Source organism: Lepisosteus platostomus, chromosome 11 (assembly GCF_059453375.1).
Source record: "Lepisosteus platostomus isolate fLepPlt1 chromosome 11, fLepPlt1.hap1, whole genome shotgun sequence".
Classification (NCBI taxonomy): domain Eukaryota; kingdom Metazoa; phylum Chordata; class Actinopteri; order Semionotiformes; family Lepisosteidae; genus Lepisosteus; species Lepisosteus platostomus.
Window position 1 is genome coordinate 44,798,939 of NC_142621.1, and position 26,744 is coordinate 44,825,682.

The following is a 26,744-nucleotide window of genomic DNA, read 5'->3' on the forward strand; positions in this document are numbered from 1 at the left end:
TACAAGCCAGGAAATTACATTGCTGTAGAGTGTGTGGTGATTAAAACACTGAATCATTTTCATGATTATGTGTCTGCGGTGTAATTTTCAGTTTGAAACAGCAATGCAAAAAAGTACTTCACTGGGAATTCACCAGGATCCCATACTTTCAAATTTTTCCATCTGCCTTTTAAAACCCAGAACAGTTTCTGCTGGTGACGTTTTCTAAAATGGAGCCTTGTCATTTGAGTAATTATACACCCACCCTATTTGGAGCAGTCAATTCCTTTAAGACTGTGCTCCTGTACTGCTCAAGAGAGAAGAAGATGTGAACATGCTCCTCCAACACACCCAAATGCAAAACTGTTCACCATTTGACATGATGGTAATCTCCATACTGCCTGACAGGGGAGTTTAAGGTGATTGGTGGAGTGGTGTGCTCTTCACGTTGCTTGGGAAATTCTGGTCATATGCAGCTGGAAACATGTCCTACCCTAGTGAACATGCAACATCCAGATTATGTATCTCAGCCCGTAGTCCAAGTAAACAATTTTACCTGTTTAGCCACTCATGTCTCTATCTTGCCACTGATTTAACTGATATTTATTATTATTTGTCATCTACTTCTCCTTTACATAACTTTTACGTTGTGGTTATTATTTTACTAACAGGATTTTTCAGACATTGATAAAGAAGGCTTCTTTAGTCCACATATTATGGGAACATTCACAAGGCTCTCTCTGCAGGTCAGTGCAAGAAAATCAGTAAAATGCTCTTACCTATTATCAGCAGATCTTTTTCCCTCAAGATTTACAATTGCTCCAGTCTACAGCAGGGAAGGGAAAAGAAACATTAAAAAAGTAAAATAGAAGTTTAGTTGAGTCATTAGATCTGCAGCAAAAATTTCACTCAACCACACTATAGGCCAAAACTACAGTGAAGGTCAGGGCCAAAGATATGGTCTTGGAAGGAGTAACCTGTCACCTGACAGCCCACCTTCACAGTGCCCTCTGGTGGTCTGGAGAGGAGTTAGTCTCCCCATCTTTTTCAACATACTCATGTGCCTAGTAAATGCTCCAAAAAATGTTTACTTAAACAATTAGTTTTAAGAAATATGCAAAAATGTATATGTGTGTTTTGTTGGTTGAGATGATGGTGTTCTTTAACGTCTGTGTTGTTTGAACAAGTGGGGGAAAAGGAAGATTCCGTTTTGAAGACACAGTGTTTGGTAAAGAGGGCGTAGAGTTTCCAAAATAAAAAGCTGACACCAAGGCCTGGTCCTTATTCTTCACCAGAACCCAGAGGTAATAGACCACTTGTGTCAGGATTAGAATAAAATAAAACCTGTGCCTTAATCTATTCTTTGGCCTTTTGTTATTACTAATTTTAACACTAGGGCCAAAATAATGTATCTAGTAACACAATACTTTCACAACTAATTCACTAACAAATTGACCATAATCTGGTACAGTTTTTGGCGGGGGGTTCACTATGGCTTCTCATTAGTAAAGAGCTCCTTGGTACCTTCCGCTTATGCATGTCATTAATTTTCTTATTCTCCCTTATAAATACAAAACCCAAAGTAAACCAAAGAGATGGCCTGGGAGTGAATTAAGCGACCATGACAATAGCAACCTGACCATGAAGCCACATTTAAAATCTCTATACTGTATATAGTGAATCAATTTTGGTGTTATTAAAAATTGTGATATGAATAACAGGACCATGCCGCCGAGAGATAACTTCTCCATTGCATGGCTCATAGCCCTTCTGGGGCGTGGTTATCTAATGGAAACCAACCTCCCGCTGTGCCTTATTACCTAGATAAAATACTGTATTGAACACTCCTTTGTGAAGGGCAGTCTCCGGTAAGTGAAAATGGCGATGAGATTTTCAAATGCAGCACAGAAAAAAAAATATCCCCCTGAAAAAATGTGGATTCACAGTCCATTTCCATCCCACAGAGGAAAAGGACAAGGCTGAATGATTCCCCTGAGGTTATAAATACACTTACTGCAGCTTCAGCGGAATCAACAGTCCCACAAATACACTGGGACCCTTTGATCTATCAGTCTGTATTATATGTAAACAACCCACTAATTGGCAGTGTCAAGTCAAGATCCTTATCGTCCCCCAGTCTAATTTCCCCCATTTAATACATTTCCTTTGCAATAAAAATATCCATCACTGATGCTGTCAGATGAGATTAGAGCACAGATCCTCTCTGTCTGTCTCTCCCTGGCCACCTTGGAAACCTATTGATAACCTCAGCCCCTCAATAAAGTCCTGCTCCTCTCCTCCCATTCATGCTGAACATTTGGGGACACAATTAAGATTGTACCTCTTTATTTACTCATTTGAACTTATTTTAACACAAAAAAAGTAATGTCCCTAGAAATCAGAGCCACAGACAATTTTAATTAGGATCAATTACTCTTCAGATCATACCATCTACATCCTTATAGTGAAATCCAAACTACTGCAATTACAGTGAATTACTTTTTACCTAAAAACAAACCATTCACAAACATAGAGCCATCTTGAATTCAAAGCCCCTTCTGAAAAGTTCACATTGCTGTATTATTTTTTTACTGTTGTACAGGAAAATATGGAGGTCTTTTTCATTTGATATTGGTTGCTTTTTCATTAGAAAATAGTTAAATTAACACAACTACAGTACGATCACGATTTTTAATTTATCGTCTAAAGCAAGAACATGCTGTTTACTCATATTAAAGGACAAAAGATATATTGAAAAAGCACTGCTGCATCTTACCTACAGTATAGTAAAACTGAATCAGCTTTTTCAGATTGCATACTGCACTCTATTTACCCAGGATGTCAGACACAGGGCTATAGTCTGTACTATCCTAAAGTCTTTAGGATAAATATTGTTGCTGATATAACAGTGTGCCAATGGAGACACATTGTGTGACCTTGCCACAGCCCAGACCCCATACAGAACACATTTCCTCTTCCTGAGGAATCAAATGAATTGTCCATGAATCCCATGGGAATGATAGGTCATCTTGAAGATGCATTCTTTATTGAAGCCTCAATTGTACTGCTATTGCCTGAAGGTAATAGAGAATAGTTATCCAAAAGTTGCTTCAATAATTTCATCTCTGCCCTTTGCACTACTTTCCTTAAAGTCAGCTGCTTTATTTTGCACTCAATAAAAATGGTGTAATTCCTGTAGAATTATTATGGAACACAATGATGGAAAGTGCATTAAATGATGCAGAATATATTTTGCGGGTTTCTTTTCACTCTGAGACATGTGACATTGTCAATAGGCGGAGATACACAACCACAACTGAAATTTTTGATAATTAAATCCATATTCCATAAACCTAAATCTTTGTGATACCTGTGATGATATGATGTGGATGGTGATACAGTAACTGTACATAGTGGTACAGATTAGCATTTAATATTTCCTTATATTCTACAAAAGGATTTCAAACACCACGTGCAACAACCAGAAGTGGTTCTGCTGCCATATTGGTAAAATTATGATCAAATTGTCATTCAGCTCTGTATTAGACATTGCTACCATAGCAAAATGTGCATTCAGCAGAAGCAATTACTCAGAAATTCTTGAAAAAACAGATTGTGTCGGATCACAGACCTGTCACCTGCTGCCAGATCTGGTTTGCTTCTGTCAAACAGAAGGGTGAGCATCCCTCTTTCTCATTGTAACAGACAATGAAATCTGCACCCATCTTGTCACCTCTTGACATAAATCTAGTCAGCAGCAAAAGACAGTCCTTTCACAGTTTAAGCATGCAGGTTACGAGTCTACGTACCATACAGTTTCAATAATAAATAACAAGGCTAAAGCATTATCTGTTGGTTTGAAATATTTTTACAATAGTAACTCTGGTCTATGACTTTACATTAATTAAAGAACGTTTGCAATATCGGCATAAAACTCCATCAGTGTTTATTTTCCAGCTAAGTCTATTCTATGACACGTCAGCCATATGTAATCAGTGGCTGTGAAAAATATTCTCCTACTACTGGGGATAAGTGAAACTTTTAGGAGATGGGTTTTGAAAGCATTGTAAGGCAACACTAAGCAAGAAAAAAAAACAGCGAATGGGATATGAGCTATTCAGAAATGAGGTAACATGAAGGATTTTCATAGTTTTCAAAAGTGTATATGCCAGAGTACTTGCAAACACACATCAAAGAACCTTTAATGAAAGAATACAACACCACCCACCCTCATATTCACCCCCCTTTGAGATTTTGCTGAAATTGCTCAATTTGACCTGAATCTACCATTCCATTATCTTACATTCCCTTTGGGAAAGCCTGCATTCCCACAACACTTGACCTATTGACTGGGCTCTATCTGGATATCTAGATAAACAAGGGGCGCTCCTTACTTCAAGCGGCCTTTTGTAATTCTCTCTGACAATTCCTACTAATGTGTCTTAAGTTAACCTCAGTTGTTTGATGTTTCCTCCTCCGGACGTCAAATGGGACGTGACTGTTTCTTCTGATGGCAGCCTTTTCAGTCTTTCTGGACGCTGACACTTCAGTCACATCTGTCAGCTTCTATTGGTCTTTCAGGTGTCACTGGTGCTTCTGCGCCCTTCCTTTTGTCGTCTGTCTCTCCTTTATTTACTTTTCTGACTTAATTAGCGTGTTTCTTAAATTACGTTTAGTTACTTAATGACTGGGACCTTTTCCTGTAAGTCATCATACTGTAACTTGCAAAACTCCTTCTAGACATTCTGCCACTTTTTCAGATTTTTATTTTGATATCCACTGAAGTTTGACAGCTGTATATCTCAGATTCTCTAAGCTGGTAGAGCAGTTAACTGTTCGCTGGTTCGCTACTGACTACAAACACTGAAACATACCTGTACTTTCAGTTTACTGTTCAGAACTAGGAGAATAAAGACATTGTATAGTGAAAAGTAAACCAAACTTACTTAAATTATTTATTATGCATTAGTAAATGTGATATAATCTTTTAATTATTGCCATGATCGTTTTTGATTTAAACTTTGATTTAAACAACCCTGTGTACTTTAAAAAATATCTTTGGTCTATTTTTGGTGTTATGAATTGCTTCAGTGCTTCACTGCAAATTTATGAAAACAAACAAAGATTGACTTACTCCAGACATTCAAAGGCTTTTTTGAACATGAGCAGAAACAGAGTGAAATGATTATAATAATTCAAACATCCGACAACATCAGAACAAAACAAGACCCAGTTCATGTCAGTGATCGACATTTATTGAGTTTGAAAAGTCCTTTACGCTTGTTATTACAAATGTTGTGTCAATTGTTTTGGTGATTAGATTTATACCTAATCTCTTTGGGATACCAAGTTATTCTTTCAGCCAATGTAACACTGTAACACTGAACTGCATCAGCACATGTAGGCTGCAAAGGAACAAGTAAAGGTTTATTCCATGCTGAAGAGAGAAGAAGTGAGACACAAGGTTTCAGCTGTGTAGCCTTCTTCAGGTGTGGCATTCAGGTGAAACATTGTGTCTCTTTTCTTTTCAGCATAGAATAAAACTTTACCTGTTCCTACACTGTAACTGCAAAACAGGATGATTTTCAAAACTTGTAGGAAATTGTGAAGTGAAATGGTAGCTCACACATTTTTCAAGCTTGCCCTGACACTAAAACCTGCGTGTACTGATATGACCACCCACTGACTATGCTGTGAAACTGATCAACTGGGCCTTCGGCAAACCTTACCTCTTACCAGAGTTTAATTCAATTTAACAATAATAATAAATACACAGGCTAGATGTAAAAAGCTTACTAGGGTCACATCATTCATATTTTATAGACGTATGCACAATTAACAGCAGCAAAGGCAGACACAAGCTTGTAATGTAATTACACACCAGTAGGACTGTAGAAGCAAGGAAAGGTGGTACTGCTTTGCAATTAAACCCTGGTGCCTGTAATCAAGCATTAGACTTCCTCTGGTTGTATCACTTTCGTTGCCTTGCAAGATTGAAGCTTCAGCTGCGGTTACATTCCACGTATTTCAATACAGAGCACATTTGCAAATTAAGATTTTTTCAAGCAGGTGTCACTTTATTAGAGCTTATGTCTACTATGGGAAGCCTCTATTAGCCTTGTTAATTCAAAGAAGCACCTGCAACAAACAGAAATTGCCTCCTTTTTTAACGAAAGCTTAATTACTACTGGTTAAAACAATAATAGTTAATGATCAGCTTGCAAAGATTATTGTCTAAACTCTGCCACCTACATCTATCAGTTTTTGTATGTTAGGAGGGAGTTTGTCTTTACAGGGAGTGAATACTGTAGGTTACTGTGTATAAAAACTGTTAGTTAAGGAATTGCTTCAACGTGACTCTGAGGGAATAGTTAGAAATAATTAAGAAAAGTAATTCATACAAAGAGGCTTTAGGCACAAAGGCATGAATGTCTTCAGAAGGAAAATCATTGTGGTATGAGGAGATATGAGCAATGATGGAAGGAGGTAAATTGATGCAGCCTGTGTGTGTTTCAGAAGTTTCAGAAACCTCAAGAATTTCAATGTTTACCTGCAGTAGGACTCCAACTCAAATCAGATGAAGATGAAGAGAATTCCAAAATGCATCTGCTGCAACATTAATAAACTGGCCTGCCTATTTCATTGGCCAAGATTCTTTGAAACTGCTCCTGATAAAGATATAAACTGGGCTGTGATTGGCTGGCTGCTGTAGTCATTCTGGATGCTGAAGAATTGACAGTAAACTAAGCCTCATTACTACATGCCTGCAGTTATGAGACAGTATTTTCACGCCTCAGTCTTGCACAAGAAGAACAAGTTTCCTCCCCACTGTTAAAGCAGTAACACAGAATTCAAGCAGTGTGACAGGAATTGGTCTCCTAAGCCATAACAACCCAATTAGGACCTGTCTTGTTTCTATTTTGCTCTGCAAATGAACCTCCCACTCAAGCATCACTTATCTTTCATGACAACAGAAACCTCCCTCAGGCTGAAGCTAATGGCTCTACTTCCTCCCTGCACAAGGAGGATGAAGATTTCTGGTGAGGTCAGGCCAGGGGACCATTCAGCCTGAATCACTGCCCCTAAGAAGAAAAGTCTACTCTAAACACATATTTACAAACCTGGGATAAAGTCAAAGGATAAAAAACACCCTGAATTGTTTCTAGAGCTGTGCTCTAATAAGAATTGATTCTACTGAGTTTTAAGAAACTTTAGTTCACATTTGTCTTATATTCTAAAGTTCTAGTTTTATAAAGTATACACACATCTGATTTGATAAATAATCGATCTGTAATTAACACAATATACATATGTGATTTTATCTACTTATCTACAGGCCTGCGAATATACTTGTCATTTACACAACCTCATCAAAAAGAGTTTTAGAGTAAGACTTTTTGTTGAGATTAAAGAAAAACACATCTCATATGTCTCATAATTACCGCAAACCTCTGTCTTAATTATGTGATAATTATCTAATTATTACAAGATAGTGAAGTATCTCTTTATTACAAGATGGAATAATTATTACAGAATTGTGTAATTAGTACTACATATCTTGTAATTAGTATTACAAGATGTCACAAAGAAGTGTAAGTTTGCATGGACTTACTTTGGACTAGGGTTTAGTCATAATGAAATGTTACAATCTTTAGCTAATGTGAACACAATCATTATAAGACTTTAAGCAAGACAGAGTGTGCAGTGCAATTGATACCACTACTTAAAACTGAAAGTCAACTAATGATAATGTATTGTACGACAATTATGTCATTATATGATTATCACATAAGGTACATGATAATGTACTATCTTGTAATAATGATATAATGTGCTATCTTGTAATAACAAGATCATTTTCATGTAATTACGAGATACACATGTATTTTTCTAGATGGCAGCAATACCCTTACACACTCTTCTGTAAAGTAATTTGAAATTAAAGCACAGATTCCGCTGCAATAGCTCTCCTTCTGTTAAGGAATCAAAGACTTGGAAAAAAAAGAAAAAGGAAAAAAGACAGACGAGGAAGATTTCAGTTTCAATGGGGCTTGCAGAGCCTAGTGGGACTTGGAAAATCCGAAGAACAAGATGTAAAAGAAAAGAGGTTTAGATGGATATTTTGCTTTGGAGATCCAAACCTGGGGCCTATTTTAAAATCCTCCTGAGCGTGTTTATCTAGTCTGTTCACGTACTGTAAATCGCCTCCCAACACTGAAGACAAGAAGAAGCCTTTTATTAACACTTTGCTATACCTGTCCCTAATAGCAGGTGTATATCTGCTACAAAGCCCTCCCCTGTAAGTATTTTACCTGTATATGAAATGAAACTTTCATTTCTTTGAGGAAGAGCTGAATACAGACAGCAGGATACACAGCAGACAGTCCTGTAATCCACAACCGTTCACAACAAACAAACCCCCAAGTGCTTAAAGGCTTCACAGCATCATGAATTGCTCTCTTGTACACAGACTTCAAAATGGATTAAAGATATTTTCCCTAGAGGGAAAATAAATGGCTGTGCTTTTCGGCGGACCCTTCAACATGTTGACTTTGTTTTTAAGTTGCCTTTCTTTCTGAGCTGTATCAATCAGGCCAGCTTTGATCTAGTGGTTGCATGCAGCATGGTTAGCAGTCTTTCAGGCAGCAGCTGTAGCTGGTGTTTAAGAAGGAACTGCGCAGCATGTGGCCTTAGAGTGGTGCAATGAATAAAAAAATTGCCAAATTAAATCTAGCATGTCAGAGACAGCATGGATCACAACCACTGGGCTGTACTCACGCAGGCTGTTACTTGAGATTTCACAAAAGGTTATTCTAAATTCGCAATTTGCAGCTTTTTAGTGTGTCACTACATACAGTACTGCAATAAACGGTGCAGTAAAGCAACCTGTGGAAAACAATTGCAAAATCCAGCAAAGGTGTGGTAGAATCATGACAAAGCTGTGGAAAGCAGTGAAGCGTTCAGTAAAACTGACCTTTAACTTTTCATGAGGGAACATGAACACTTCAACGCCATTACAGAACTGAAAAAAATGGAAGTGAGGGGCAGGACAGGCTGATCACAATCTGAGGCTGTGTATAATTAATTGGTCTTTCATAAACATTCAGGTCCGTCATCTTCCATGATCAGTAGTTTCATTGTCAATCAGGTATATTTTGCCTCAAACTTCACAGGAGCCTGCCAGCATTACTCATTTTTTGTTCCCTCATCAGCAGAATTAGAGATACGTTGCTAAATGGCTCAATTAGCCTCATGACCTCTGCAAAGTGATCCCTGCAGGCCAGGGTTAATCATGGAATTGAAATGCACATCCTCTGAAAATAGCAGTCATCTTCAATCGGAAGAAATACAGAACTTGACCAAACTGCTGAGATGGCAAATGTTAACACTAACTATGTCTATAGACAGCCTTAAAATATTGTTTGGGAAGTGATTGATCGTTTGTGCATGGGAAGGGTGACTTACAAAAAAATGTTTCCTTCTAAATGAATGTACTCATTTCATATCCATTAGCTTTGAGAAGGCACAGATGGATATTCAGATTGATTTACCATCATCCTCATATCATTTGGCTGCAAGTACTGCACAGAAGACTCCTTCAGGTCATTAATAAAAGCATTTCTGTCCTCACGATTCAAGAAGAAATTAATTCATTAAATTTTCTTCCGTTGTACAAACATTATTACTCATGCTTTAAATTTTAATTGATAACTCCAATGCATGTCAGGTCTGTATATTTAGTGCATATAATGTTAATTTCTCAAATATTCTCAATTCACTACATTTTCAGTGTACAGTAGGTAAGTTTATCCAAATTCCTAGTTTTTGACCATTAATTTTCAAAGGCAAAGCATCTAAATACAGCACCATTTTGCTTTAATATTGAAAGCATAAACTAGCACAATCAACCACCCAGAGATACACAGAATCACTAACAGAATTTTACTAAATTTGTTAAAATACTAAAGTATTTTAGCAGCAATCTAAGAATATGCCTTGCACTTCTCAAAACTGTGATCACATTGTTACTGGTTGTCTTGCTAGAGTACAAATAAAAAATCTCTCTGTTTGGAGCAAACAAATTCAAAACTGGGCAGAGAAAATAAGGAGGTCTCTGACATCTACCTGGAAGGCCTGATATTTTCTGAAACTCAAGGGCTTCTGAAGAAAAAGCTGTGGCTTAATGGATGCTAATTTGTTTGACACAATCACCTCAAGGATGACTTCATCTCATCAGATCAAAGCAACATCAAATGCAGCCTTAGACTTCATTTGTAACAGCTCTTCAAAGGCCTGGAACTGCTACAAGAAGTCAAATCTGTGGCTCTGGTCTCCTTGCTGATTACTACAGAAGTATGAAAGGGGCCTTTTAGGCTATGTGCACCTCAGTCCTGTTGCTTAAACATGCCGTTTTGCAAAAGAGGTAAAATTAGTCAGGACATATGTGACACTGAGGGATGAGGTTATGGTTTCTAATCATAACTGAAGGAATACTAGAAAGGCAATACCCACTACACAAAACTGACCTCACTGTTTGACCTACATCTCCCAGACCTCCTCATTTCCTCTAACTGGGCACAGGGCTGACAAACCCTGCTCCTGTTTATACATGAAAACAGATGCCAGTTTCCACAGAAACCAGGCCTCATCGGTATCTGTGGTTCTGATTGTGACAAGTGAGTGCGCTGTTCCATTAGAGGGGGCTGCCAATTAACCCCAGGGCATGACAATGTGATATTGTTTGTAAAACGGGGTATTTCCCAGTAAGAGGGATTTAGAGTACTCACCTCTAAAACAGTTCCCCACTGTGATGGATTGACTGCTGTGGAGTCTGCTAGCCTGCTTCTGCTAGCATGATAAAAAAGCTATGTTAAGGTCATGGTAGAGACAGCAAAGCCAAAGCACCCTGCCAGTCAAATGGCAAAAAAAGAAAATTCTCCATGACGTTACCAGATAACATTGGGTGGGTGAGCTGTCCCTGACCATTACCTGACAACAGAAAGCCATGCTGAAATTGTATTTTTCACTGTATTCCAATTCTTTATTCTTTATTCCAGTTTTACAGTGCCACACAATACCTATAACCTACATTAAGAGCTACACTAAATAATGGCCATGTAATATAGCAGCCATACAATTTAAATACTTGTATACGAATACCTTGAACAAGTAGTAGTTAAAAAGACTCACACCCCTTGTCAGCATGTGAACAGAAACTATTCGTCCAGTTACAATCAAAAGTCTAGGAATCTGAGGATAAGCTGTGATATTAAATTAGAACGCTGTGAAAAATCCCTTCATCCCCAATGTAGACAAAAGTTATCCTCCCCTGTCACAAACTTGGCTGTGTTCATGATTTACAATTACACTTGCATATGGTTTACGGCCTCACTTATTGGAATAACCCAAACCCTTGATCCTTTCTTTGGACACGTTTTTTGAAGAACAGTTCATCAAGTTTGTTATTTGGCATCCAGGTTTCTGCAAATCCGAATCAGTGCAGACAAATAATTGCACAAATAATAATAATTGCACTGCAGCTTACAGCATTGCAGAAAGGCCAAGAAATTGAAATTGCTTTTGCTTGAGTTTGAAATTTCCAACCATTGTGAAAATCAGAATGCAGGAGTAAGTGTGTGCTTGCCGGGGTTTTTGGAGATCCAGCTATGTTTGAGAAAAAACATCCACATGCAATACTTGTATATACAGTAAACCCCTAGATTTCTAGACTTTAGTATGTATTACAATTCATATGTACAATCATTATGGTCTGTTGTCCTCAGTTTCTCTTGTTTTAGTCTCATTGCTTGCTGGGCCCCAGATACCGAATTTCCATTTCAATTGGATTCAGCTCATAAAAATCCCAAAATAATTTACTTAGAGCTCACACATGTCATTTTCGGTTCAGCTAACCATTCTGATCTCAATCATTATGTATTGCATTAGGAGATAAACAAGAAAATTAAGTAGGTGTGTTCATATTCAAACTATGATTATTATAGACCTACTGTACCTTCTGAACCTCTAAGGACAAATCTTACTGTACAATACAATCATCTCCAAAGTTTGTGCCAAACTGCAATTAACCACCTCTATTTGCATATAACTTCCAAGGAAATGCAAATATATAGTAAATAAAAATGCACCTATATTTGAATTTAAAAAATGTACTTTTAATTAAGCATGTACTTAAGCAAGGACCAGGATAAAAAAAAAAAACTAAGACAAATGAAAAGGGTGCTGCACACAAAGAGTTAAATACCATTAGACTGACCAGAACCATGACACTCTGCCCTTTGAGAAGAAGAATGATGTTTATTAAAGTATCTTAATTATTTTGCCACTATGTTTTCAAAATTATTTGTGGCAACTGAAGAAGATAAATGTGACATATTTTGCACAAAGCCAAATGCTAGACAAAATAAGATTTTCTGTATTTTAGCCAGCCAGATCAAAAGAAACGGGAGTGTTTATCAGCAGTCGTGGGACCATTGGCTTTTCATCCGTTTGTCCTTTGACCTGCTCTTGGTGGCTTTTAGGAAGCACATAACATTTCTTACATTTCCACTTCCTTCTGAGTACTCAGATCAAGATTAAAGAGAAAGTTTTGTCCACACTTCATGCTTTGGAATCAGAGTTATTTTCTAATAAGGAAAGACCTGGTTATTCACGGTAACCAGGCTCCCATCCTGGAAGCAGAAGGCACAAGACAGGACTACATCCTGGATGAGACTTTGATTCACCTCAGGGCACAGACACTCAGACAAAGACGCAAACCGGTACAATTCAGAGAGATCAGTTAACTCAGACAGCTTAGTCTCTGGAAGGGAGAAGGAGAGTGGAACACTAGGCACACACCAACATGGACATGTGTTTAACATGCAAGCTCTATAGAGAAGGCATTCTAGTACAGAGTCAAACACAAGACCAAAGAGCAGCATTAATCACCATGACATCATGCCATCCCAGCCAATTAGAATCCCACTATTTACAGTTAATACCGTACATATAAACAGTGCATACATACACAAAAACACAGATTAGGGGCAGCTTTACAGTTCGCAAAAAGTTAAATTAATTTACACAGAAAAATGGCAGTAGAGGTAACAAAAAAAGAATGTCCATCTTTACGGTATTGTATAGAAATCAACACAGGAAGCATTAATACTGTCTTATTTTATTTTTGCAAAGAAAATGTGGAAAATATTTGCTGGACTCATTCAGTTTATTTACAACATTTCTGTTTGACAATAATGGGGAGCAATTCATATAGCTCAAGGATTATTTTCATTGCTTTTCACAAGGACAGTGTCAAACATGTCAGACCAATTATCTAAAAGGTACATTAGTTAAACAACAGTATAAGAGCAGTGGAGGTTCAACAGGTGATTTCATGTTATGAGACAAGATATTCCAACTAGAAAATGTCCTTCAGGCGTAACGCACTGCAATGAGACTGATTAGGTGGACTATCCTGAGTTTTACAGGGCATTTCTTTTAAGTCTTCAAGTCTGGAATATATGAAACAGTGAAAAAAAATAGGAGCAAAGGCTTCCAGATGAAAACCATCCAGTACCTGATTATTGGTTTTGCTCCAGTGCGTGGATCTCAGTGACAGAAACAAATGTATGGCTTAATTATTACTTTTTTTAAGCCTTTGCAATGATTGAAATATTATTTTGATAGCTGCTGTGGTTATGATGCATTTCACTGGCATTTTCCTCACTACCAAGAAAAAAGATCCTAAGCTAATGCCCAGTTCCTCTCTTCAGTGGTCTGTGGCTACAATCATTGCTGCCCATTCATTAGCTGCTAGCTGCTCTTCTTGTTTTGATGCAATGCTGTCCTTCCTGGGGTGGCTGCAGGAGGCAGGCAGCACGATATGTGCAGTCCCATCTGGTGAAAACTGCTGTTTGTTGCACTTTTGGGAAATGGAGCCCAGATATGCAAAATGTGAGGAGAGGCAGCAGGCGAGGGAAAGGTAGCTAATTGGAGACAGAGGATTTTACTACAAATATTTTGATAACTGATCTTGTTTCACCAAACAAGAGGCCTAAAGTCTAAGCAAAGGTATTAGGACACGCCATGCAACATTATCCTTTTAAAAGAAAGAGATAATCGATTTCTGAGGCTCAAGACTGAAAGATAACTGTAACTTCAAGACCATACCACCCATTTTTCATTCCTGTTTTTCTTTTTGTTTTGGCATGTTTTGTGTGTCGTAATTGCGCCCAAGCAAGATCCAGCAGTGATTAATGCACTTTCTCTGAAAAGAATATAATTTCAATTACACTGCATACGCTAATGCTATTTATTTGAAAGATCTCTGGAAAACACACCACAGCAGAAAAGAAGGAACAATGCCCAAAACTCCTCTCTTCATGGATCTTTTCTGGTTATTCGGCTAGACAGCTGTAAGTGAGCTGTTGGAGGATGTCAATTTTAGCGATCTTCAGTTTATAGATTGATTGTAATAATGTATATTCCCCCTGCTTCTACCTCACTTGTAAGCTCCTAATATTATCTGCCATGGGGGCTGGTACCTCACCACTTCCCTCTGTCGGCTTGTATTCTATTGTAAGTCACCCCTAGATCCCTGTAATCAATCTCACTGACGAATCAAACCATCACATTCCATAAACACACCTCATGGTTGACAGCAAAGTCTATAAACTGAACAATAAACGACTCAACAGCCAGAGCCTGAAGTCAACCGCAGTGGCCAGGAGAGAGGAGAGAGAAGATTTACATCAACAACAGTTTGCTCCTGGGGCTACGCTGTTTTTACACAACCATGTGCAGAAACAGTTGAGATAAGCTTTGCCTCACGTGCCCCCTCTTACTCTGCTTTCCCCAGTCAAGTTGGGAGTGAAATGTTTTGAAATTCAGCTGGGTGGTTTAGAACTGGAGGTCTATCAACAATTTTTTCCCTTAAGATTCGCACTTCACTGCAGTAAAACATTCAGTGCTATTGAACTACTGGATTCCTACTGCTAGAAGTATCACGGTCTCTTCATTTTTGGTTCTCTCTGCACAATTTCATCCAGATGCTTGTAGAGAAAACCATGTTTAAATACATGAAAGGCATACCACAATGTAAGAACCCTTACAAAGCATTCATTCATTCATTTTTAAGAATGAATCATTTGCTTTCTGCTTTTCAAAACCTAGTTTTAGGACAGCTGATTGTTTGATCAAACAATTTTACTACCACGGTTCTGTCCAAAGTCAGGGAAACTAAAAACAGACACCATTTGCAGACAAATTCATCTGCATTTTTTTTTGTCTTGCAAGCTTAATATACTCTAGCCCAGCCCTGGTAATTTTCTATGTTCTATGTATGAACAGAACACATTTTAATAATTTATATTATATGCTGTGTACCTCAAAAATTTGCGTATAAGAGATGTAAACATGTGGCAGATCTTGAAGAGAGCTCACATCAAGGCCTAGATTAAGTGCAAAATTTGGCCCACCCACCAATCCCAAATTTAAAAAAAAACATTTGATGAAGGGTTTCCATTGGGCAGAATAAAGACGCTTTTGTCCAAAAAAGCCACCTAGATGTACTGGGTTTATAATTAGTACTCAGTGGGCAGATCGGGGTTTTTACTCAATCCAAGCCCTGGTATGCTTCTCTCTTATTTTTAAGTGATGGAGACTTTCCTACAGAGCATAAACATGAAGAAATCTTTTTAGTATCCTTAAAGGAAAAAAAATCCCTTGTGTTGAAACAATTAACTTCAGAATACTACAATAAAATAAATTTTAAAAATCAAGCCAAATTAGACCTTTGAAAAACAACACTTTTAAATCAAGGTTCCTGACCTACAGTTACTTTAATTGTTACAGGCCACTGCTTTTTAAAACTCACTTTCCCCACCTAGTTTACTGCTGGGTGGAACTGAAGCACACTGTTATCAAGTGACTTTTTTAGGGCCACACACAGCCAGATTGCTACCTCAAATGGAAGGAATTGTTATCTGTGAAATTTTACACAAATTCTTTGGTCAGGAGGGTAGGTTAGTCGCCGGTAGGTTTCTATAAAATAATGGATACATTCCAGACTTGCACTGTACAAGCTGTTAAAAGATGCAAACACAGAATCCAGGGGAGAAAATAACCTGAGGTAAAATTATTTGGAGTAAGAAGTCTGACACTACACTACCCAGACTAATTAGAACCACTGCACCTCTGGCCTCAAGGAAAGCTAAAATATGGAACTTCTTTTTGTTTCCAACACAATGAACTGCAGGAGTCACACCAGAAGCAGAATCACAGTTTGTGAAACAAACAGTTTTGCTCATTCAATCAATACATCTTGAGGAAAAAATAAAAGAATTATTTTGACTTTGACAGCTGGACATATGCATAAGGCGGACGTTTTGTGGTTAATGAAAATAAATGAAAGGAAACAATGTAAAAAAACACTTCAGTAGTTCAGTTCCTAATGAATACAATAGAGATACAAAATATGTACAGTACAGTGTCTTTGATAAAGTTGCCCGATCTCCCCCTCGCTATTGTGAGGACTGAGCTAGGAAGCCACTGCAAGGGTTTAGATGGGGAGGTGTGGGAGATGCCAGAGACATAAAGGAAGGGAAGTCCTGGTTGTGAGACCATATATATATGTAGGCTGGAGGAAGTGTACGAAATTAGGATCTAACCATTTTCCTGAACTTGTTATAGTGTTATAAACTACATTTTGCACATTCTTCTAATGGAGAGCATGACATTTTTTAAAATGCACAGGTTAGCTGGTATTTCTATTCAAAGCAACATGCAAAGGGGTATGTTTTACACATACGTTTTAATTCCCATTTATAAACCCGGGCTTGTAGGAGCAATCTTGGTAAAGTAGCTTGATTGAATAGCATGTCTCTACTTTGGATTTCAAGCCATGTGACAGCCATAAGCACGACTCCATAGAGCTACAGTATGAATTCTGTCATCCACTTCTCCCCCTTGCTAAATTTTGTGCGCTCCTTCTGTGTCACATCACAGTGACCTCTGATCACCACACTGATAATTCCAGTAGCCTGGAAGAGCTGTAGATCTCCATCTGGACCGTGAGATGTGAGACAGATGAAAGAGTTGATTGCAGCAATAAAGACAGACAGAGATGGGATACCTTGCTAAAATGGCACCAGCAAGTCTTATTTTCAATCAACTATGTGCTCATTTTTCACCCCTCCTCCCATCTGCCACACACAATGATAAAGGCTATGAGCAATACTTTACAACAGAGTCCGAGACCTGGCACGTGTATATACAGTAGTGTACATCCAGTACACCGATGGCAAATGGATAATGATTTAGCAGATTGCTATGATAGGTAAGTGGAGTCTGATGTGAAGGTTAATGTTACAAGCAGAAGAAGCCAGTTTGAGGCCATGTTGTTTCTGTTTTATCTTTCTCCACTGCACTCTGTTTCATCAAATGGCTTTCTTTTCCCAAAGCTGTAACTGTGTCACAGCGATGGTTTTACTCTAAGGCTGATTGAATTTAAAAAATGCAAGGGAACAATAATTCATATTTCTTATTTTGGGGCATAAAAAGAATGTTGGTTATGTTTTATGGAATCTCTGATTTTTCAAAAATATAAAATGCATTTCAAGCCACATCTAAATTGTGGTTTCCACTGCCTGCCCACCCAGATGCAAATAACCAAGAGTATTAGTGCTTTGTGGGGCTCATACAACAGCTGAAACACCACTAATTATCACTGATGATTCATGTGGATAGACTCCATTTCTGTGGCTCTGTACCGACAGATATTAAGTCAAAGAAGCAGACAGATGACAAAAGCATTGCCTTAACTGACAGCTAAATGTTGGGGTTGCTAAGTACTACATATGATAGACGTGCTCAGGTAACATTAATTTTCCATGGCTGCTCTGCATGTCTGTCTGAGGTTGGAATTCAAAACAAGCACCACAAGCCAAACGACAGCAAGTTCTTTTTTAATGAATGCCATGATTCTGCTCTTTTCATGGGTGCAACGAGAACCAACTTCAATGATTTTTTAATTTTTTTTCTGAACATTCCAGCTGTCTAGCCGAATAACCAGAAAAGATCCAAGAAGAGAGGAGTTTTGGGCTTGTCTCGTATTTCTTTTTTTTCAGGCTACAAAACACTTTTGAACATTTGTGCAGGATCCCAGAAAGCGTTCATTGGACGTGTTGAAGCAAAAAGGACGAAAAACACACTTTGTGGCATAGTCATTATTCTGTATTAACAATCTTTTGAAGCTCTGAAGTGTGCGCAGTGGTTATTAATTCATAATGAATAAGAGCTTTTATGCGACAATCTGGGGCACGAGAGGAAAGCGCTTTCTGTAGACTTTGAGTTGAGATAACCAAACACAAGCTGCTTTTGGCCACACAGATATCAGAACATACAAAGAAAAGCCTTTACTAACCACAGCTACTATTACGATAAATCTTTTTATAGCTCTCTAGACAGTCAGCTCCTGAAAAAGTTGTGAGGCCCTTGAAGAATCTAAAGAAACAATAGTTGAGTGTGACAGAAGTTGCAAAGGGAAGAGCCTACAGTAAGTGTTAAATAATATGAAGACATTATGTAATGGCTACAAAATAAAAATGTGTATTGTGCACCTGCATTTAAGACAATCTGTGTGTGAGCAACTGTAAAAAAGAAAGTGGCTTTTCAAAGATTAATTGTTAGTAATTGGTTAATTAGAGAAGAAGGAAGACTGGAGGTGATTTGACGGCTGCTGACAGCCAGGCATGGGATTGTGGGTTTTCCAGCATTCATGTAGGTCCTATAAAGTAAATTAATGAAGCTTCGACATGAATTTATTGTATGCTCTCAAGGCACATTATAAAAGATGAATTGTGGCTTACTGGCTTCTTACAATCTAGGTCAGATTGTCAGTTTATTTTAAGTTCAATAGCTGTGAGGGACAAAAACCAACCAAATCAGAAGCTAATAATGACAATTATTTGCAGCCTGTATTGTGTTGTATTAATTGCAGTGCTTGAAGGCCATTTCTACCATTTTACCATATGAAGCCTTATAACTTTTTTCTTAACTATGTTCTTTTCAAAACATTCTAACTGTTTTACAAGTCGTAGTGATCTTTAACATGATGTGCTTTACAGTGTACAATTTCCAATACTAATGCAGTTCATAGAGGGGAGATATGCAATTCTGTCACAGGCAGAGGAATATCATGACACTGGATACTAGGAGCTGGGATTGTGGAAATAACGCTTCTATATCAGTTTTTAAAGTTTTATTGGGTAAAGTTATTTCCAGTGTTTAAATAGTTGGTGCTCATTTCCAGTCTGTCATAATATCAATAAGATTTTTACCTAAAAATAACATTTTGTTTTGCTTACAATGAATTCCCCTACATATAAAAACAAGGAACCACAAAAGACTACCTAAATGCAGATTTCAATCCTATGGTAAATTGTGAAGCCTTTTTATAATTAAACATTACTTTGATCGCAAGGTCAGCATTTGTCTTGTGCACAGAATGTTTACTAAGTCTTTGCAATTCATGTGGACCAAATTACAGTTCAAAGGTCTTTCAGAAACAATAAAACAAGCCATGTTTTTACATTTAAAAAAAGATAAACGTCCCGGAATTATGTCCTATTTCACAACAAACTTTCTTCCCAGAAAAGAAGGAAAATTATGTTTGTTTTGGTCGATGGTCAAAGGTATATCTTCTTTTGCTGCTTTAGATGAAAATGATGATTGCCATGTTTCTGCCACATTTTTGCATGAGCCAGTAAAACTGGCTGTGACACCAAGGGCATTAAAAGTCAGTGGGATGTCTAGGAGTGCCCAGTGGCCTAGAATTGGATGTATGTTAAAGGCAATGCTAGGACACTGCTCGGATCTTCACCCAAATCCCATAGAAGGTTGCTCTAAGAGTGTAGGATTTTCCTATGTTAACTGGATTAGCTGGATTAGTCCTAAATTAAGATTTGCATCTTCATTTAAGACAGGGGTTTTTCAAGCTAGTGTGTACTTTCAGAAAGCCACACGAAGTGGATCAGTGACCTGGGGGCTCCGCGCCTAGATGACAGGCATTATTTAAAAAGCACACAAGAACTGGACAGTCAGTAGAACAACTACATGGAGCACCTTGCTTCAGAAACTCTGTGTCTTTTAATGAGATGCAAGGTCTGTTTTAGCAGCTAGGAAAAAGACACATTCTCATTTTTGCTGAGAAAATAATTAAAGAGACACTGACCATTAGAATTCTAGTCAGACAGTAGAAATATAAAGCAGACAAACCTCTCTCAGATGCTCAGTGTTTAAATATAAAAAAATTACAGACTCAGGATCAGTTGATCACAGAAAGGTATTTAATTAAATCAAGTCCTAATTCTCCAGCACAGAAAGATGCAAATAAAAAAAAACTTTAGAAGACTGTTGAGGTAAGCTTTTGTTCTGTTCAGTGGGTTCATTTTGTATTATTCAAGAACCGATGACTGAGTGCCTCAAATGTTATCTGGACAGCTGTGGTATGTTTGTCTTGGCAAAGACATGGATTGGAGAGCCATTCGACCTTGTCTGTGCGTGCCAGCAGCCACCAGGAGCTGCTTCAAACTCATTTTTATTTGTAATACATTAGCCCAAACTTCAAAAACCTCAGGATGGTCCATAGAAACCATTTTAATACATAATTCGGGTTGGGGCTGGTATTCTTCGATCCCCTCAATCAAGAATCCTTTTGAGCAATTAGCTAAAGATCAAAACCAGGTTTGATGGGTAATGATACCAGATGTGTTACTTTAATAGGTACAATTTGCTGAACGCGGGACCAATTACATGCAACACGATAGGTCAGTAATCATTCCTCTACCAGCAATATTCTTCCGCAGTGGCATCCCAGCGATGCCAGCAGGAAAAAAAGAGCTCACCACCCGGAGATAACTTAACATGTGACACAAACAAGCCCATCAATCGAGACGCCTGGAGCTATATGACAAACAGAAAACACATGTGTAAAACAGATCTGAAAACGGAGATAAGGTCTTGAATTTGTCTAGGGCTTGCAAAAGGGAGATTATTGGCTCGCATCCAGTTGGAATCAGAGCACAATTTATTCTAATATGCATTTAAGTCTAATCCTCTGTCCTTTGATATTTTATTAAGAAGGGGTTGAAAGAATTGGGATTAAAGAAACCCGGATCTGGTTAGCACTACAGAAGCCAGTTCTTGTTGTGGTTAGTCCCCGGAATAGGAAAATGTTGCAACGTGAATGACTGATATTGGCTGCAACAGTTCCTCCACAGCTGTCGTGGGTGCACAGCTAATAGAACTGGTAATTAAAGCATTAAAGGGTGTACAATTAAACTAGTGCCTCTTTTAATTCAGAGCCTTGATGACTGATGACTCTGATTGTAGCTTTCTTTATAGAATGTATGGCAGGGGACCCAGATCTTAATAAATAAAGAGCTCATTGTCAAAATCAGAATACACAGGAATGATTTAATGTAATCTTGAAAATGAAAAAAAATAAGCAAAGTGCCATACAATAAACTGGATGCATCTATGAATACATTGAATTTAGTTTCCCCAGGTGAATGGCAAGGGAAATCCAGTTACCAGCTGCCTGTATAACGGAAGATAAGATATTTTTGGACACAGCAAATAGATCTGGAGGAGAGAGAACACAAGCCAAATACAGAGAAAAAGGGAGAAATGAGGACCTTTGGTGTTGTCTTCAAATTGTGCATAATAATAATAATTATTAATGTGCAGCATCCACCTTAATAAAAAAAAGAAATTCTTGTGTTCTCCAAGTGTCTCACTCATGAAAATGTGCTGTGTGACTGGTGATTTAAAAACTTGATATTCCCTTTAAGGCAGCAAGTGCAAAAGTGTTCTTATGCAAACTTCCCTTGGTGCTTCAAAACACAGCAAACATGAAGAATGTTACGTTTTATGGAGGAATATTGATAACTTATTGTAAGGAAGAAATGTAGTGGTGTTAAAAAATCATTCCCTATTAAGAATTAAGAAACATTTGGCAGTTATCATAGAAATAATTAAACAATTACAGTCCAACAAGCACTATCCTCACGTCTGCAACAAATCCATATAGCCTTCATTACACAGCCATTAACATTAAAGATCTTAAACAAATTTCATTTGTTTAAAATATTAAATCTTAGGATTATATATATATATTTCAGGCAAATGGTTTACTCTGCCTTTCTTTGGATGATTTCCGTTTAGTTTCTGAGAGAGCTCTGATGTTGGTGTCATCCCTTCAAAGAGGCAGCAGATCTCCTCCAGACCTGCCTGGTGTGTGATCTGTGGGTCACAGAGCCCCCATCTTTTCCAAACATGAAACAACACAGAGCACTCACATTAAAGCTGTCCTATTAATGTGGCGCCCTGAAATATTCCCACAAGACACTAGACTGACATCAACCAACAGCAAATGGAAAACAGGGGTGAAGAAAACCGTTGTTTGGTTTCCCATAGAAATGACAAAAAACAAAAAGCAAACACTACTAGGCTTTTTTTGGTGTTGTTGCGTGGGTAGACTCTCACATTTATGACCCATTACCTCACCATCCAATCTGGTGTCAGATGACTAGTTCAATCAAGAGAGCTCTCAAAGGTAATGTATGCAGAAATCGCTGAAATGTGGAATATAATGTCAGTGACAGGAGTCTGAGAATGGATTGTTCCTGATCTCATGTCCAGCCATCCTCAGGCAGAAGGAAGAGTGGCTATAGGTAAGCCAACAATATATGAGACAATATATTACCCATATGGATCCATGTCTCCATATATATCCTGTACTTGTGTTCTTGATTTTTTTTACATTAGAGTCCTTCTAACTGCATATTAAACATTTCTTTGTGTTCTATGATGTTTTATTTGTCTTATAATATTTATTTACTACCACTCACAATTGGTAAAGTTCTGTATTCGATTGCTCACAATTGGTTTACAGCTCGCTGACTATTTGTATACAGTATGTGGACTTATGTAATAATGAACACAGAGAGCTATATGTTAATTAGGACACTTTACAGGTATTTTCAGTTCATTGGCCTAGAGATTTATCTGGTTTCTGTTGTGTTAAGTCAACAGAGAGCTCAAGGTGTCTCCCAGTCCCTCACAGAGCCGCAAACACTACAAACACTGGTCCCCATTCCTACAGCTGGGTGGACTGGAATAACTGGGGGACAGTACTTCACTCAAGGTACAAGAGCAGTATCTGCAGCGGGGACTTGAACTCACAGCCCACCAGTCAAGACTCCAGAGACATACCCACTATGTGAAGCTGTTCACAATTGGTATACAACACCTGGAATTATTCATGAATACAGAAAGATAAATATTAATTAGAGCACTTTTCAGGTATCATTATAGTTTCATTATAAACGTCCTCGTTTAGGAAGTTCCTTTTGCATGTGAACTCAGGTAGGAGAAGGCAGCACTGCTGGTATGAGTACCCTCCTTCCTCTCCATTATCTGCTGCCTGGTCTTACCACTCATCACTCACACAGCAGGGTGTGGTGTGGTATATTATCACCACTGTCCTAGGAGATCCGCGTCATGTGGATTTGGGCAAAGCGCAGCGAGTGGCAGCTGCTGAGAACCTATTAGCCTCTTCAATATTCTGACGAGCCCCAGCGCTGCTCTGAATGTAGATCAGCCCAGCCCACAGCTTGAGGTTGATTGCTGTGTATACAGTTACAGTGCACAGTGATGTCTGACACAGCGGCCAGGAAGCAGCAAACACGCCAGAGTTCTGGACCCTCTCCACTTGCCCCCAAGCAGAAAAACACTTCAAAAAGACCAGGGAATTGGATGCTAGGGCCAAAGGCGCAGGTGGCTTGCTTTGTCAATGATTAAAACTGTATTTTTTTCCAGGGAGTAGAAGAGATAGTAACGTATGCTATCCTCTTGTGCAGAGCTTTATCATATTAGAAGCATGTGTTGGGTTGAATGTCAAAAAGGAAACAAGATAGGAATCATCAGTGTTTTTTTTTTGTGATTACCATTTTATTTCACCATGAAATTCTTTTACTTGATCAATGGGGCAACTGCAGCACAAATGTAACACTACCATATAACTAGGAATAATTTTCATTATTTTCCAAATGCCTGACTTAAAAAGCAATTAGTTGAGCCTCAGTATATATACACAAACACAAAACATCTCAGTTTAATGAAAAGCATTCATTGACCTCCAAGCTTAGGATGATTTCTTATTAACTGTAATACTTTTTAACATTGTGATTATTTTACACTACATACTGTACAGTACTGGGATTAGTGATCGGTCTCAGCTATACAATCTGCTGGAAAGATTTGTGGAAAACTATTGGTTGTGGGAAATACCTGGATGGCTGTGATATTGAGGGAAAAGCTGCTCACCTTTTTTTGCAATTAGTTTTTAAATGGGAAACAAAATTGTCTTCTAGGAAAAATAATATTTTATGGTGTCTTTAAAAGCAGTCTACTCACAGTTAATTTACAGAGATGTCATACGATTCAAACACACACTGAGAACAAACAGCCTTCCATGTAACTTCTGTTCATAGCAAATGAGTAAATATTCTTTAATTAAGTCTTTTCTTTGCTTCCAGCTTTGCATAAGAAATCATTGGGTTTTCATAAAAAACTTTGTTCATGAATGATCCTGACCCAGAGAAGTTTGATTAATAGATTTGATTGCCCCTTACTGCTTCCCTACATCATTTAAAAAGCAAGCAAGCCCAGGCATATTCCAATAAAAATGTCCCATCTCTGCAACAAGCTAGAACTTAGAAACATGCTGTGAAAACGAGGGAATTCCTAGCCAGAATGTGGATCACAGCTCTACTTTATTTAAATGTGCAGTGACAAGTCTTTCTGTTTTGTAAGGGAAATTCCAGTCCTGTAAAAATTTGAATATGCTTTGAATATGTCTTCAACATAGGTTAGGAGATTCATTTACTGTATATACACAATCAATTCGAACTTTTATGTAAAAATACAGAAACATGCAACTTATTTTGAATTGAATGTTTTTTTTCAACTACATTTCATTTAAACCAGCACACCATCAGAAAGTACCTTCCAGATTAATTAATAAAATCATTTAAAACTTACATTAAAAATAATTTTAAAAATACAAGATGACTTGCAGAGTGAACTCTAAATATTGTTTAGGTTTTCTAGCTCTTCATCACTATAAAGGGTTAATTGTGAGAGTCCAGAAGCTGGCAAACTATTATAAAAATGAAAATAATTCAATTCTGTTTGTATTGACTAGCTGGGGATAAAAAAAGACTGATTTTATTTGGAGATTTGATAAAGTAGAGCAACTTCTACGAGAAGTAAAATACCTTTTTAACATTGATCGCTTATGCTCAAGCCGGCAGTAGAGCTGATTTCATATAAAGGCAATAGGTCTTTTGATGTATTTAACTCAGTTGCTACATACTGTATTTGATTCCAGTCTCATAACGGTACTACACGTCATCAATTGTGAATATGTCAATTAAATGTTTATGCTCAACCAAACAGTAACTCCAAAAACTATTTGTTTGAAATAGCTATTTTCAATTTTCAAAACATTCTAGCAACTTTTGATCTCAACTTGCGGCGTTTTTTTGGTTTCAGACTGCTCGTTTATTACATTCTGTCTTTTGTTAACTGTCATGCAACTACAATAATTGTCTTCAAGGCAAAAGTACTCTGTATTTTACTGGAACATAACTGCACTGAGCTGTAGTCAGTTATTTAACCTCCCAACTTTGCTATAAATTTAGGTATATGGATGGGGCTGCGCTGTTGCCAGCAGAAGCCATTTCAACAGTGAGCCACACCACATCAATTGTGTGCAGCAGCAACAGAGAGACCTTATGTTTCTCACTTCATTAAATACAGTCCCATTTTTCACTTCAGCTTCCATGAGAAATACAAGCTTTGAGAAATGGGCACACATTCAGCATGGCTCTTGATAGGTTTTTGTCTGCAAGTTAAGTCTCACATGGTTCGTATTTGCGTGGAAAAGACTGGAGATCTGTTAAGCCCCTGGGAGAAAATATAGCATTTGACTTTCGGCCGAGATAGACGTGATCACTCAGACATTGTACTTGCTGTTTGTGAAACTAAGCCAAAGATAATAGAACCTAGACTCCCTTCAAACATGAATTTGACATTCAACAGTGAAGTGATATCTGTCTTTTATATTAAACACTCAATCATTGAAGCCAGAGAAAAAAAATCCAGATGCCAAAAGCCAATGTATGTAACAGTGACATTTGAATTTTGTAATTTTATTGTTTAGAATCAGTAAATAAATTGGAAAAGCTGAAGACCACATGAAAAGGTCCACTGAGCCAAATGGGCACTAAAAGCCATTCTTACACTAAGCATCGGGAATGCAGGGACCCAGTCTTGTTAACATTCAGGTAATCGTGTCCCATCACAGAGGCATCCAGCAGCAGTTTGTTAATTGCATGGACCAGATTTGCAAGCTTTAGGTTGAATCTTACGCTTACCTAGTGAGGCTTCTGTTAGATAAGATTTTTTTTGAATGCAATACTTTAGTGTCATGGAAGTAATAAATTCTTGGAGTCTCCTGACCAGACAGTTTAACAGCTTAACAACAAATGAAGTCTAGTCTGTTGGGATCTTTTAACACCTACTTATCGACATATTGCAAAACTCAAAGTAAGTGTCAGATAGTATTAGTCTAATATCTTAACATGCCAGTTTTTAATGTAATTTATATTCAAAAAGTAAGGGGGTATGATTGTTAATTG

The 26,744-nt window shown here is 37.8% G+C and overlaps 1 long non-coding RNA gene across 1 annotated transcript in view; it reads right to left on the bottom strand.

Moving 5' to 3' along the window:
* Positions 1–758: 758 nt before the first annotated feature.
* The window catches only part of LOC148652798 (uncharacterized), a 50,908-nt gene continuing 24,922 nt past the window's right edge, over positions 759–26,744 (bottom strand). Inside the window, exon 4 of the long non-coding RNA XR_015925423.1 lies at positions 759–805. This is a non-coding gene — a long non-coding RNA (uncharacterized LOC148652798). The remainder of the gene's footprint in view (positions 806–26,744) is intronic.